Below are 16,770 nucleotides of genomic sequence, written 5' to 3'. Positions count from 1 at the left end.
TGAACGGCGTTTCGCATTGCATTTAAAACGCCGTTATTAACGCCGTTTCTATGGAGAAAACGCCGTAATTTACGGCGCATGTGCTACAAAACGCCGTACTTTGCGGCGTCTGTATGTCTTAAACGCCGTAAAACCAGGCGTCTTCTGAACACCATGCGTCTGGTTGATGGCGAAATATGACCCAAACGGCTTTCCATACGAAATATGACCCAAACGGTTTTCCATAACTGACCTCTAGCGGCCATTCACAACACAGAAGTTTTTAATCAAACGTAATATTGGGTAAACTTGCCCAAAACCGCTTTTCTGCGAACACATAGTGGGGGAAAATGTGAAAAGGTTAAATGAACGAAACACGAATGGAACTAAACGTGATTAAATATCTCACCTCAGTGACAGTGGTTACATTTCAACGACCTTTTGCGGTTTTTTGGGTGTCGGCAGAAGGACGGATGTTCGGAGACACTCCACCACCAATGATCAGTCAAGGGTGGTTTACACGAGCATGTGGGGGTAGTGTTTTATCGTACTGCTAGGAAGAAGAGCAAAATCCACTGTTAAGTGATTTTACGTTTAATATTTGCCTCGTTTAAAGGTGCCAAATTTGAGTTGGTGGAGTAAATTACTTTTTTCCACGACAAAACCTGGAGGTCCTGACGAGGTAAGAAGCGCATTTATTTAAATTAAATTGTTTGTCTATGCATGCATTTCATGCTACAAACAACATTGGTTTATTTGGTAACGCTTTAAGAGCTTTCTAATGTGTGCGATGCACATGGTCTGTGCCTGTCTATCCTCCATTCAAAGGCTGATGCAACACTTTCGGTTGCCTTAGATGATGTGATAACAATGAGTTTTTCCTCTCTGTGTGGTTAAAGTTTAACGTTATTGTTTGATGGGTGGTTTTTGTTTCATTTTAAAACATGTACAGCTACGGTAAACTCTTTAAGTCTACTTTATTTTAGGTACCCTTAAACCTTTGTATTAGGAGCTTGTGTGAACCGCGCGTGCATGCATGTCCTTATAAAGACAACCACGCGCTTCATTATGTTGAAGGATGCAAACGAAAATAAACTCAAACAAAACAATGAAACGCGATATCACAAGGCTGGTTACATGCTTAATGTTGCGATATGTGAGTTTTGCCCGGCTTTTATGAATGAGTGGTTGTGGTATTCACGGATTTGTAGCTAATGTTTTCGTCTAAATCGATTCGTGAACGAGTCATTATTTTGAAGCGGCTCCGATTCTGTAGATTCTGTTGAACCGATTGGCATATATGATTCGTTGACTTTGTGGTAGATTTTTACGTTGAAAACTTAAATGCTAAGAGAAGTAATGCTATGTAAATCATTAGTAAAAGCATTTATTGTTTTGTTGTAAAGTTTGTAAACTGTCCTAGTCTATACAGATGATTCGAAGTAAAACAGGGAATCATTTCTCGAAGTATTTCATCCAAATACACTGTTCGAACGAACCGATTCTCTAAGATAAAGCGGACCTCTCAGTTTTAGCAAAAGGAGTGTCAGACGATCCACATTTTTACCGGTTTGCTGTGAGTGACGCTGATGGGGGAAATGTTAAGGGAAATGATCAAGTAAAAAATACGTTTCACGTTTTTAACCATGATAAGTTTGTTTGTTTAAAACCTACCAGAGACAAACATGACACTAACAAAACAACTTAAATGTAGATGAAAAATGGATAATCAGATCCCATTACCTTTTTGTGTAGCACTCATGATAAAAATGTATGATAGATGTGTTGCATTCAAGAGTTAAGATGTAATGTACTGTAATAGCAATATGGACAAATGTCATTTAAAACATAAATACTCTATATTTAATTAAAAAGCAATATGGTAAACCTGTTTAAAACATTGTAACTCAGACTTGTGTGTTGTGACATTACTGTCGGACCCAGTATAGTCGGCACCGCATCATGTTTTATATTTAGTCGTTGTCCAAACTCTGTCCTGTTGAAAAATGAAAAAAGCAAACAACCGAACAGTTTCTTGCAGATGCGATGTGAACTTGCGAACTTTATCCGTGGTTTCCGAAGTTTAGAATTACAAGAAAGGCAATTTAAAGACACTGCACATTAGGGGTGGGGAAAAAATCGATATGGCGATTTATGGCGATATTTCAGCCCGCGAGACGTTATCGATACTCTGGCACAGAGTATTGATTTTTTTTTCAAATACAAAAGATCTAATTTCATACCTACACTGTGCTTACCAGAACGGCAGTACCCACATATTTCTTATGGTGACGCTCCCAGATTACGGATGGTCAGATGAACGGAAATTGTAATTCACAGCGGAAAAGAAATACGAGCATAATGGCGGACCAACAACAAATTAGAGATGCGCCAGCGTCTTTTAAATCAAAAGTTTGAGCGCACTTTGGATTTCGTAGTGAATGTAAACAAGTAGGCGTGGTTAACTCGGCGCTCTGCAAGTTGGGAATACTCTTTTCACCTTCTTTCAGTCTGTAATTTCATGATTCGTTCCAGTCCAGTGCTTTCTCTCTCACTCGCAGTGCTCGTGCAGGGGTGCAGGGATCTGCGCGTGCATATTAAAAAAGCTCATTCTCACGTATTTCAGAAGTCAGATTGTTTTGTAAAGCTTTAATAGTTTTTATAAAGCTCAATTTTAGGCGAGCCGAGGCGAAACTTGCGTTGAAATGCGCGATGATCCTCATAGCGTGAGTGCTTTGACGTGATGCGCCGCAAACCCCCTTTTTGGGAGACGCGTGTGGAGTCATTAGTAAGTATTGTCGATTTGTTGCTCCTGTAATCTTGTTTTTGCGCCCCTCTACAACATGTGTGAATTGATGGGCAGGTCATTGAAGGGCACAGAGGTGTTCTTTTGTCGCACTCAGAATAGTATGCGCGTACTGTACGCGCACCGCCGGAATTTTGTTACCTCGCGTACAAAGTACATGCAAGTCGCACATTCCACTTCTTGCATTAACCACCAGGTGGCAACTGTTTCCTGGGTGCATCGATTCAAGGTAGTAGAAGAAGACCTGACCTGAGAGGTATTGCAATATGTTGTAATGCACATGCGTCAAAAACCTGTGTGCGTATGTGTCAAAAGCAGTATACTATGCTAGGCTGTGCGTTTGGCTGTACGCAAAAAAAAGAAGTATGCCACAGGCTTAATGAGAAAGTTCTGAAAATGACAGGTTGTTTTTATAGTTCTTATATGTCAGGTTGAAATAAAATTTGTTTTCTTAATTAATGACCCCCTTTAACATCTTTGTGTCCGTACTATTTTAAAAAGTTTTTGTATTTCTGTATGTGGAGTGAAGATGTGGAACAGATTAAGTCTAGTGATCAAGCAGTGTCCAAATATGAGCCAGTTTAAAAAGTGGTACAAAAATATGGTTTTTACAAGGTACAGGGAGGAAGAAGGTTTTGAATAGGTGTTTGTCACCAGCCATTTATTCATTTATTGTTTTGTTGTTGTTGTTTTATTTTTCTTTATTTGTTTGTTTTGTTTTTTGTGTCTTTTTGTTTTGTTTAGTTTTTTTGACATTATTCATCTTTATGGTATATACACTCACCTAAAGGATTATTAGGAACACCATACTAATACGGTGTTTGACCCCCTTTCGCCTTCAGAACTGCCTTAATTCTACGTGGCATTGATTCAACAAGGTGCTGAAAGCATTCTTTAGAAATGTTGGCCCATATTGATAGGATAGCATCTTGCAGTTGATGGAGATTTGTGGGATGCACATCCAGGGCACGAAGCTCCCGTTCCACCACATCCCAAAGATGTTCTATCGGGTTGAGATCTGGTGACTGTGGGGGCCATTCTAGTACAGTGAACTCATTGTCATGTTCAAGAAACCAATTTGAAATGATTCGAGCTTTGTGACATGGTGCATTATCCTGCTGGAAGTAGCCATTAGAGGATGGGTACATGGTGGTCATAAAGGGATGGACATGGTCAGAAACAATGCTCAGGTAGGCCGTGGCATTTAAACGATGCCCAATTGGCACTAAGGGGCCTAAAGTGTGCCAAGAAAACATCCCCCACACCATTACACCACCACCACCAGCCTGCACAGTGGTAACAAGGCATGATGGATCCATGTTCTCATTCTGTTTACGCCAAATTCTGACTCTACCATTTGAATGTCTCAACAGAAATCGAGACTCATCAGACCAGGCAACATTTTTCCAGTCTTCAACTGTCCAATTTTGGTGAGCTCGTGCAAATTGTAGCCTCTTTTTCCTATTTGTAGTGGAGATGAGTGGTACCCGGTGGGGTCTTCTGCTGTTGTAGCCCATCTGCCTCAAGGTTGTGCGTGTTGTGGCTTCACAAATGCTTTGCTGCATACCTCGGTTGTAACGAGTGGTTATTTCAGTCAAAGTTGCTCTTCTATCAGCTTGAATCAGTCGGCCCATTCTCCTCTGACCTCTAGCATCAACAAGGCATTTTCGCCCACAGGACTGCCGCATACTGGATGTTTTTCCCTTTTCACACCATTCTTTGTAAACCCTAGAAATGGTTGTGCGTGAAAATCCCAGTAACTGAGCAGATTGTGAAATACTCAGACCGGCCCGTCTGGCACCAACAACCATGCCACGCTCAAAATTGCTTAAATCACCTTTCTTTCCCATTCTGACATTCAGTTTGGAGTTCAGGAGATTGTCTTGACCAGGACCACACCCCTAAATGCATTGAAGCAACTGCCATGTGATTGGTTGATTAGATAATTGCATTAATGAGAAATTGAACAGGTGTTCCTAATAATCCTTTAGGTGAGTGTACATGTAACTGTGTGGGTTTTTGGATTTTTTCCAAGGAGTTGTATGGGGATAAAATCAAATATTGTATTTTATTCATCAATATAGATTTATGATGACAGAATTACAAAGATAATATGATTCTGCACGCATTTCAGCATGCCTAGCCGACATCTCGCTCTGGATGAACGACCATCACCTGCAGCTGAACCTTGCTAAAACAGAACTGCTTGTAATCTTGTAACACAAAGAGTCATCACAATTTCTCCATTCAACTGGGCTCATCAACCATTACAGAACAGAATTTCCAGAACGGCAAGAAACCTGGGAGTGGTGATCGATGATCAGCTTAACTTCACTGATCATGTTGCCAGCACCACCCGGTCCTGTAGATTCATCCTCTACAATATCAGGAAAATTAGACCTTTCCTATCCCAGCATGCTACGCAAGTCCTAGTAATGTAGGGAGAGGGCTCAATTTTTTGTTTGAATTTACTTTGTTTTGCTCAATTTTATATTAAGTTGTATTGTATTTTATTGAAAAGCAAGACAAATTATAAAAAGCACATTTTGACTATTCAGTTTGTGCAATAGTGAAAAAATAGCTTAATAAATAGAAGAAATGCAAAAAAACATGTTCGGTATTATTCGGCCTTCGGCCAAGTGTTTCACATCATGTTCGGCTTCGGCCAAGAATTTTCGTTTCGGTGCATCCCTACACGGAATGAGTAATTTTATTTCACGGTATAACGATATATTTCATGAAACAATCTCCCATTATAATTATATATTTTATACCTAATTTTTCTTAGATTGATTTAACTAATTTATTTATTACAGTTCATTTAAATGCTCACCATAGTTAAAATGTAGGTAAGTTATGAAAATGTACTAAAGATATCAAATTAAGTTCTGATAATCAGATGTATTATTTATTCATATTTATCTTCTGGCTATATCATATGTATACAGTAGGAAGATATAGACAACATATATAACAATAAATTATGAATATGCACAAACAATGAGAGTACAGTATATGACTAGTGTTATAAACTGGTGTTCATGGGGTCTGTACTGTAGGTCTTTATTAGATGAGCAATTTTAGTGTGTTGCGACTCTCTGTTTTTAGGTTTGTTTATTCTCTGGCTTGTTTTTGCACTGCAAGTCTCTGGTGACTCCGCACGCGTCTCCCAAAACTGGAGGTAGAAGCGCGTCACATCAAAGCGCACGTGAGCATCATCGCGCATTTCAACGCAAGTTTCACCTTGGCTCGCCTGAAGTTAAACTTTATAAAACTATTAACAGCTTTTCAAAACAACCTGACTTCTGAAATACGTGTTGAGAATGAGCTTTTTTAAATGCTGGCGCAGATCCCTGCACGAGCACTGCGGGTGAGAGAAGCGCCGGATTGGAGCGGATCACTAAACTACAGACTGAAAGAAGGTCAAAAGAATGTTTGATACGTTCATTTGTTACGGGTGGATTAATTCATTAGTGTTTTTCAGAATAGCGCCTAGTTTGCAGAGCGCCGAGTTAACCATGCCTACTTATTTACATTCCACGGAATACACGGAATAGAAATATCTCTTACGGTTGACATTTTATTCCGCGGTAACGGAATATTCCGTCATTCCGTCCAGCCCTAGTGACCGCGACAAGTTTTTGTTTGAACTGTGTGATCTGAAGATATAAACTTGGAATCTGACAGTCCACAAGCCCCAGAATTCCCTTTGGATTGCCTTGTGAATTGACAGTTTGATTGTAGGTGCCCTCAGGATTTCAGTAGATAAATTTAATTTCAACAGTGTTTGTTTGGCACTTAATGTATGAAGAAAATGTGTTTAAGATAGGTTGCCGTTAGCTGTCCAATAACTGTCTAGTCGAATAGGAAATAAATATGTATCCCTATGTTTGGCTATTGCATTGTGTCTTGAGCTATTTTAGCAACTCGCTAAACTGTTGCAGTTTTAAGGCCTATGCATTACATTTAGTTAATGATTGATCGAGGATCGATTAATTGTTGATAATTATTTACTCGATAAAACTTAACAATCGTCGAGCTAGGTAATGCACATGCGAGTGGGTCATGCGCAAAAACACACAGCAAACACAAGGAGAAATGAAGCGAACGCGCCTGAGTTACGTCTGTGAGCATTCCACATTAAAAGGTGAAAACGTCCACTGCAAACATTGCGATGCTGTATTAAAATAATCTCCGTGAATGGATCTGCACAACCTACAATAACCTCCGTTTTAGCCAGTAAATTATCTGCTCAGAAGTCATCACAGAGCCAAAAATAAATAATACAGCTCAGTAGGGCTGGGTTTTGCGACCAAATTGGCGATTCGATTCAATTCTTATTTATATGGTTTTGATTTCGATTCGATTCAATATCGATTTGTTATAGGGCTGTGCAATTAATCGAAAATTAATTGTAATCGTCAATTTTGGCTTCAACAATTACAAAAACAAAATAATCTAGGTAAAACGATTATTGTGCCACATTCCATTTTGCAAGGATCCTCTCTTTTCTTGTGGTATAAATCCACAGCGCACCCCTTTCCTTTACAGTGGTTCAGCTGTGCTATTTCTTTACATTTATTTTTCAGTTGAATTCACAGTTTAAAGCAGTTATTTATTTTCTATGTTGTTTTAAAAGTTAATGAGTAATCGTGTTAAATAATCGTGATCTCAATATTGGCCTAAATAATCGTGATTATGTTTTTTGTCATAATCGAGCAGCCGTAATTTGTTTTCAGTACTTCGATTAAGATGCTAGTTTTGCAGGCATGGAATCCACATTTAAGTATACTGTATATGCTGGTAACTGAAACTCTCCTTGCATGTCACCATTGCGTATCTCGGCTCCAAAACATTGATAAGATTGTGAAAGTCCTCGTTCTCAACTATGGGCGTATGGGCGTAAATCCTTGCAAATCAGCATTACTGTAGCGTCAGTTATTTTCTTAGCGCGAGGAGAATCTGACTGTAATTTGCAGGCAAAAGCAATGTCTCGCCGTTGCTGTCCAGAACCGCATGAACCAGATATCGCGTCAGGGTGACATCTCAACAGGTGGTTTCGTAGGTTTGTTGTGTTGTTGCAAAATCATAGCTCTTGCGGCACAACTTTCAAACGACAGTTTTGTCGACCTCACCTTTGTCGTCATTGCCTTTAAACATAAAGTGCTTCCACACTTCAGACTTTAATTTAGCCGGCGCTGGGGTCCATTGGCTACCGTGAGCTTCCGCCCGCCATGATCCGTCCCCCTCTCCCACTTTTTATTTGAATTTGTTTTGTTTTAAATGTATCAGCACGAGTGATTGCGACATCTTCAGGAAGATAGGCGAAATACAGATATCCTTGAACTAAAGCACACGCATTAAGAATCGATTAGGGATGTCCCGAATCGATATTGTTTCATTAAATTGAAGATCGATTAAAATCGAAGAATCAATATTTTTTACCCAGCCCTACAGCTCAGGAACATTAGTCAATGAAGAATGATATAACAACACTAAGCGGTTTTCCATCACTCTGGTTTTATTCACATTTTTTGAAGTTTCGCATCAGAAACGAGTGATGGAAATTTTGAATTAAAAACCCTTAATTCGCAAAAAAGGTTTTACGCTCGCTTGAGGTGGTTTTTCATTTTTGCGAAAAAGGGTTAATTCAAATAATGGGAGATTATGGGAAAACTTATTTGCCGAATAAATTCCTCCAAAAAGTCACGTAACTGCACTAGTGTTGTCAAAAGTACCGGTACTTCGGGTCCAAGTCGGTACCTAAAAATAAAAAAGTTGTCGGTACCTAGTTTTCATAAGACCCGGCACCACCGCCGTCCCGGGTCAACCGGGTACTGATGCTCTGTCTGACAGGTTGTCAGTCGGAAACTTTTCATAGACGCAATAAAACGTGATGAGCGGATAAGCGCGGCTCCGATCCACAAGAGATGCGCACAGAAAAACGCAGAGTTTTGTGGTGAAACGAGGAAGCATCCGGATTTAAGTAACAATTCAAGCGGTAAGTTTCAAATTCTGTTCGCGTTTGGATTATGAATGTTGTAGCATGTGTTAAATTAAAGGTTACATTAAATTAAACGTCCCTGTTTGCGTGTTAATTTGTTAGCGCCAATGCTAATCCAGTCAAGTGCCCTTATTAACCATTTAATGCTTTTATAACTGTAATGGGGTAAAATAAATGGGAGGACAGGATGGGGTTTACAGTACCTATTTTATTTAGGCCTCTCTGAAATCTATGTGCTAGAAAACTGTCATACTAACTGTATGACTAGCAATGTGTATGTCTTGGAAAGATAACTCTATTAGGTTTAAAAAGCCACATTTAAACTAAAGAAAAATATATCTGTTGCATTTATTATTTTAATATACAGTTACCTTAATGTAAGTAATCTTGTGTAAATGCAGTATAAAAACTGAGGTTTGTTTTAATATTGCATATGCATGTTTGTTCAGTCAGTTGACTTACTGAAGTTTATTCTATTTGTCTTATACAGCAGCAGACTGAGGAGGATGTTCATCAGCATAAGCAGAGAGCACACAACAGTTTCAGCAACAATTAACTTATACTTCATGTATACAAAATGGCATTGCTTTCTATACATTTATGTTAACAATGAGCTTTATTAATAAAATTGTGTTTCAATTAGCATGTACTGGTGTTTTGCTTTGGTACCGAAATTGGTACCGAGAAGTTGAACCGTGGAATTTTACTGGTATTGGTACAGAGTACTGAAATTTTGGTACCGTGACAACACTAAACTGCACTATGAGTGACTAACCAGAGTACTGATCTTGTTACACAGCATCAGAAATGTTGTTATGGTCATTCTTAAATTCCTGAGCAAAGTCATCAAAGTATTTCTGTAATTGCCTCTTAGAACTGTCACGACTGTGTTTCCAAAACAGCAGGCATCCACAAAAGCACCGCATTTATTGTGTTTCGTAATCGTGTGCTTGCGCGCGTATTATTATATATGAAAATTATTATATTCAGTGGTTTCACTTACTTTTCTTACTGAAATATAGTGGCAGTTTATTAGGAAGTGACGGTTGACTAGTTGGATGGAAACGGTGCTTATTCGCAAATTTTTTATGCGATATTCCAATTTTGCACATAAGCTAAATTCACAACTTTGGATGGAAACCCGGCTATGGGTTTTGTCGTCGCGTTCCACCGCAACGCATTCAGTAGGCCTATTAGAAAATAATCAGATTATCATTTACCTTAATTTACATTTAACCTCTCCGCATGTAATATACAAATCAGGGTTTTTCCTGGCTCAAAATGAGGCGGAGGTGGTGCCATCCTGATCTTGTTATCGTACCTTTAAGTGGCTTAACCAAAGTGACTTTGACATATTAAAAGTTCTAATAAAATTAGATGAAAATGACAATTATTAAGTTATATAAAACATTACTTTTATTCAACCAAACAGAAATGTTTTTTAATCAAATAAAGCTTTTTATCATTTTCTACTAACTTTTCAGCACACTATAGTGAGTTAACCAGTCTTAAATGGCTAAAATGAGCAAAGCTCATTCACATCTTGCATTCTCTGTGGTTCACTTTAAATGATTCAAGGATCTCTTATATTCGCTAGTGACTGAAAGGTCAATAGTTTAAATGAATCGGTTCAAATGAGTCATTCGTGTGCGAGTCGTTCTGAACGCAATGTGCGTTCATACTGGTGAACTCGCTGTGTACAGTATAGGCTGATTCAACGATCCAACTGCACAGCTAAAGACATTACAATGATGTACGTCATGTTAATTTAAGAAATTTCAAGAAATTAAACATACTTGGTTGCAAAACAAACAGCCTGGAACAGGCTGGCTCTTGTTCTGCAACTCTTTTTAGTGCCTCAGTGTGCTGATAACGAAACAGCGCCTCTACTGTGGCATAATGCCACAACTGCAGTTACAAGTGACAGTCTGTTAAATGCACGCAGCATTTCTTGTGAAGACACCCGACATAGTTTTGGCGAGAGTCTGAGGCGGCATGACATTTGACGGAGGCGGCCGCCTCCAATTTGTCTATGCAGGAAAAACCCTGCAAATGATGTTATCATTTGAGTCTCAACTGCAGGACCGCAGCCGGTTTAATTTGTGACACGTAGTGGACATTCAAGAGTAAAGGCGTGCATATGTGATATGCACATTAATTTAGGTAAGTAACACACTTATAATAACAAAATTTCATACTTTCTTATGCGGACACAGGAAATTAATAGTCTCACATGCAACTGTTCCAGAATGCGCGTCCGAGTTGGCATTTGATTACTAAAATAATAATTTGATCATATGATCCATTACATCGACTTATTTTACACTGCCACTAGTCTTTTATTTAGACTAAGAAATATTTTTATGTTCAGGTGAGGAAACTGGGGTTTTGAATGATATCTGTAGGCTACACCCTGTCATTCCTTGGCTATATTTTACTGCAGTAGAGGAATATTGCAGTAGCAGTAGTTAACGAGTAATCGATTAATTGATCATTAATTTAAATGAAGTTCGATTATGGGAATTTGTATAAATTGACATCCCTAATTACTAGGGGTGTAACATACTTCATATTACGATATTTCGCGATGCAAAAATGTATGCGCATCTTAGAGAGATGGGGATATTTTACGATATGTTTAATTCTATTCGTTCAGCAGTCAAGACGCTACCTACTCTGCGCCAGCGCGTCACGTGTGCTTATCGCACATATGCGGTAGAGAGAGAAGCACAAGACACAATCTGTGTCTCCAAGTGGTTTACAAAGCGTCATATTTTCCTTCACAATCGCCGTTAAAACACAGCAAACTTGAAGCGTTACTGCAGCCGAGTCACCCCGGAACTCATTACAAAGGCAGAACAAACGTTTTTAAATGCCAATGTTAATTTATCCACTAACGTGAGCTGCTGCATAACGTGATATGCAACATAAAGTAAGCCAAAAGAAACCAGCGCTGTTCCGATCAGAGAAGCGATGAAATGAGTCGTACTGTATATTAAAAGATCGAATGACATGCTATAAAAACAAGTATGTGATTTGCATGATTGAAGAAATGTAATACAGTTTATGTAATATGTCTTTTTGAAAGATTATTCTCATTCATTACTATCTCAAGCAAAGACAGCGCAGCTTCAAAGAGATATGAGACAATAGAGCTTGAGCGTGAGCACTGTCAGAGCGTTTCATTGGTTGAATGTACTGAATGAACACGCCCTTCACTGAACGAACGAGTCAGTTGAGTCAAAATGAGACTGAATGAACTGCTACATGTCGTTCATGGTCGAATATTCTCTGTGTTACAACAATGCATATCCAGTAGTTACTCAACTATTCTGAAAAATAAAGGTAATGACCTGGTTTAATTTAATTCCAAGGTAAATTATGTCGAAACAGTTAAATCTTTGTATGGAACATTTAATTACACCAATTAAATGAGTTAATCCAGATAGATTTTAGTAGACTAATGTAATGTAGATTTCGTCGACTAAACATAGACTAAAACTATGATAAATTGGGATGACTAAAACTAAATTGCATTTTAGTCAAAAGACTATGACCTAAAACTAAATCAAAATTTGCTGTCAAAATTGACATTGATCTTAATTCTAATTTCAGTTAAGCCTTAAAATGTTAAAATTCTTTATTAAGTTGTATGTGCAACAAAATAAGTTGCTGAAATTGTTAATATTTTGAAATTTCAGATTCATTTTTGAATTTTGTTCAAAATATCGAGATGTGTATCGTATCGTGAGCTGAGTGTATCGTTACACCCCTACTAATTACATTACATACATTTTACGTACAGTTTTGCAGCGCCTCTTTAAGAGCGATTACACATCTATTGTTAATGATATAATTCACCCAAAAATGAAAATGTACTGGGTGATTCTCATGAAATGTTTCAAGATGTCAAACATGATTTTCTTAAAAACACTCCCATGAACAAGTTTCCTTTTTATTTATTAAATACAAGGCATGACATGTTTAAAAGCATTAAAAGTTACTGACAGTTTAACACAATTTGGAACTTTCGTTTTTACAAAAAAAGGCCCAAAAAAATTCTCATTACCGTAACTGTTTAAAACTGCACTAAAAAGCAAAGCCATGATGCCTAAGCAAGTTTTTATTAATCATACATGAGACATTAATGAGTTATGTAAGTGATAATGTACAAGCAGCCAGTTGTTATTGCAGAAATAAGCCCCGACAGTGTGATCGGGACCGACGCGAACAGCCGGCTGCTTGTACATTTATCCTGCTTATTACACGGCTACTTGCCACATGAGAAAAAACTGGACATGAAATGTGAATTTGAAATATTTTATTAGCTCATTTTTACCGATTGTAGACCTTCGGTGAGTAAGAGCCGTTTACTTTCGGTTTTAAGGTAAGAAACGACGTTCAAATGTCACGAACAGGCAATTTGGTTTAATCATTTGTAAATATAACGTGATTAATGTTATTAAAATACATATTTATATTTAATTCGTCAAAAAAAAACTGTCAAAATGATTTGCTGCATCCGGGTTACTGTGTGTTGTTAGTTTTGAGCGGTTGTTATCTGGGAATAACAAACCTGCAAATGTTGCGACTGGCCAATCAGAATCAAGCATTCCAACGAGCAGTTTAATACATTTTTATAAAAAATTATACATGTAACATTTTTTTATGCGAAATAGAGAGTAAATAAAATGTCTACACAGTGTGACAAGATAATATAAGCTTTTAACTAGAAAAATATAAAGTAATCTGTTAACCATTTGAAAAGTACCAGTACATGTGTTTCTTCACATAAACTCAAACTTGTAATGGCGCTTTTCCACCGGAATTACCCGGAACAAGTTATATTCAACATGAGATCTGTTGATGAGGCACTTGCTATCTTTCTTGATGGGGCACTTGCCATCTTTCTAACATGAACAACGTTTAACCAGAGCGAAAGAAACAAGTGGATGAAATCATTGATCAGTGCACATACATACATTTATCCAAAGCGTCTTACAGAGAGTTCATGGAGCGATAAGTTGTCACTCTCTCCTGAACTGTGTGAACCTTCTCTTCTCACAGAAACATATACTGTAAGCGTGATTATCTTATGACTCACACTACAGAAAGGGAACAGAAATAATGTGGATAAACGAAATCTAATTAAATAATCTACGCTGTCACACGCTCATGAACGTATTTAAAATAACGTAATACAAACTAGCATTTGTATTGGAAGTAAACAGGCAGCAGTGCGATGCACGCTGTGTAGCTATGAAAGCACATGATGGATGCATGCTGCACACTGGACGCTCATGCATCCTGTATATAACCGGCAATAAATCATAATATTAAACAATTCGTGCAATGCGCACGCGCGCATAACATCTAACGAATGTTTAAATAAAGACTAACCCCTATAGAGGAAAATCACAGGCGCCAAAACATTTTTTAAGAGCCACACGAACTTACATTTCTATTCTATTTTAGTCATTTTTAAATGACTTACTTTTAGTTATCCTGTTGTATGTACATCTTCCCTCTCATATGTTTTGCTCACATAAAGTTTTTTTTTCAAGTTGTTTTTCCTCATAAGCAAGGCCATATGGAATCTGCAGACTTTTCATGTTAATTCTAAAACTAAAATTTCGGAAAAATCGGCAGAATTCTGTGGAATAGTATTAAATGTGTATACATTTGTCCACAAATATAAATGTGTGTAAATGTATTTCATTTTACTGCCAATATGTGTTTTGGTTACTTACAATTGAACTTAAACTCAAAATATTAACAATTTCTCACAACATATTGTTTTACTTTTCATCAGTATTTGGAGTCATTTGGATTATGATAAATTTGATGAAGGATATGCTTTTTGAAGCATGTTGGACATGTTGGAAAAAGTTGACCGTCAACTGAGCAACATATCAAATACTGATTTGTATGTGTAGGCAGACGCATTGAGATCAGCTGATGTTCCCAAATTCTTCTGATTTCTGCCGGTACTTTGTGATTGGAGGAAAGAGGGGCAAGGCCCTCTCTCCCAGCCCACATTCTTGAGATACACCGCTCGACTGAAGCGCGTGTTACCCTGTGCGTGTTCCTCCGGCCCTTTCAGGTGAATATGGATGCGCTCGCTGTTCTGTCCTTTCTTCTTTAGGGGTGTGAAAGGCAAACGTTCCAGGAGGTCTTACGCAATTGTGTTGCTACACAGCAGCATCCGGCTGTATAATAATACACAGGTATTTTTCCATGACCCACCGTTAGGTAAATACAGAGACCCAGCAGGTGAATGTTGACGCTGGCATCCACAGAGCTCAGAAGATTCCCACCTGCTTTTATTCCCAATTACAATTATTAGTGGTTGTTGTGCTTATTTTAGGCTAATATGTTATATATTTACTAGGGAAATCTCTTTACAAGTCATTCAATAACTAACTACTCAACACACGGTTGCTTTGGTTTTTGGGCCAGACCAAAAATAAATGCATTCCTGTTATCTTTTTGGCTATATTATTGACCGCCCGTGTCATTGTGTCTGGTCAGTTTTGTGACAGGAGGAAGTGACGGGCACAAAACAGAGCCATGATGAGGAGTGAGTATGTCCCACCACAGCTGCTAGTGTACATGTGACCTCACTGCTGGCTATTTGTGGCCTTGAGGTTTGAATGAGTTAGTAGCCACAGAGGCATCTGACTCGTGCTTCAGGAGATTGTAAACGCCTCCTCATGACTGTATTTATTAATGATCAGGACAGAAGAGAGCCCGCAAATGTAACAATTCATCATTGTGTTGAATACCTGGAGAGACGCCGCTGACCTGAATCTAGAGATCTGATCAAAAATCTCAAAGAATCAACAGGTCTTATCTGTATCGTCAGGATTTCCTTGACTCTGATATTTTGAGGCGGTAAGAAAAGGATTTTAAGATTTGTGGTGTCTTTGTTTGTTTATGGAGTTTGACATTTCTAAACAGAGTGGTTTGTTATTTCAGATTGTCTTTTAATTTATAAAAATGATCTTCTGATATTTCTCATTTATAAACATACAACATGAGTACAGTGTTGTGAAGTACTTTTTGTCTTCATCAAAATATACTTAGACATTAAATTTAGACATTATATTTTGTTTATGAAGAAATAAAGCTTATTTTTGCATATGTCTGTGTACTGTGCATATTTGTATTTATAAACACATACGTGTATAATTAAAATATATATGTGTGTATGTATTGTATGTGTTTATAAATACAAAATAAATATGCACAGACATATATTACAGTATGTAAAGTACAGTATGTTTTTATTCTGGATGCAGTTAATCGCGATTAAGCGTTTAACATCCCTAGAAATAAATTTAAATTGTACTGTATTTACACACAATGTTAGTAGTTGTTTTATAAATAAATTGAAGACACTATCTTAATGTCAAAATGATTTAATTATTAACAAGAATGTTAAAAATATTTTTTGCGATGCCAGCAAGCCATTTGAGTATCCCAGCCAGCCTGACATGGCAATGTTGCCTCCACCAATAGCGTGAGCTTGAGGTGGGACTATCTGTTTGGCTGGCCAATGGCAATTGGGGGCTTGTTTGTATTTGTTCGTTTTGTTATTTATTTAGTAATAAAATGAGACTTAAACGTGTGACATTTAAATTATATTTGTCTATTCAGGTCTTGTATCTGTTTCTGGATGAACATTTGTACATGAGTCTCGTCTTGTTCGAGCACATGAAGTGACGTTAGCTCTGCGCTTGTATGTTTATAAAAAGATCCTACTGTAACGTTCAAGTGAGAGCTTGGCTTAACTCCAACCTGCTGTTGGCTTGCAGCTATTACAGTAGCGATGAGTAAGAGAAATCAAGCAGGTTGTAGTGGTAGAACCAGGCTCAGATATCATCACTCATGTGGCTTTCCCAGCAGGAGGTGTATCAGGATCATACTGCCTACGTTACTTGAAGGGACAGGTCACCCAAAAATAAAATCTTTGTCATGA

At 37.9% G+C, this 16,770-nt stretch overlaps 1 protein-coding gene across 1 annotated transcript in view; it reads left to right on the top strand.

The window, feature by feature from the left end:
- The first annotated feature begins 243 nt into the window (after window positions 1-243).
- slc7a1b (solute carrier family 7 member 1b) overlaps window positions 244-16,770 on the top strand; it is a 29,244-nt gene continuing 12,717 nt past the window's right edge. The window contains exon 1 of the mRNA XM_057350950.1: window positions 244-661. The gene's annotated coding sequence lies outside the window, so the exon portion shown is untranslated. The remainder of the gene's footprint in view (window positions 662-16,770) is intronic.

Source organism: Triplophysa rosa, linkage group LG14, assembly GCF_024868665.1.
Source record: "Triplophysa rosa linkage group LG14, Trosa_1v2, whole genome shotgun sequence".
Classification (NCBI taxonomy): Eukaryota; Metazoa; Chordata; class Actinopteri; order Cypriniformes; family Nemacheilidae; genus Triplophysa; species Triplophysa rosa.
Note: the sequence above shows the minus strand (reverse complement) of the source record. Positions and strands in the feature narration are given on the sequence as shown.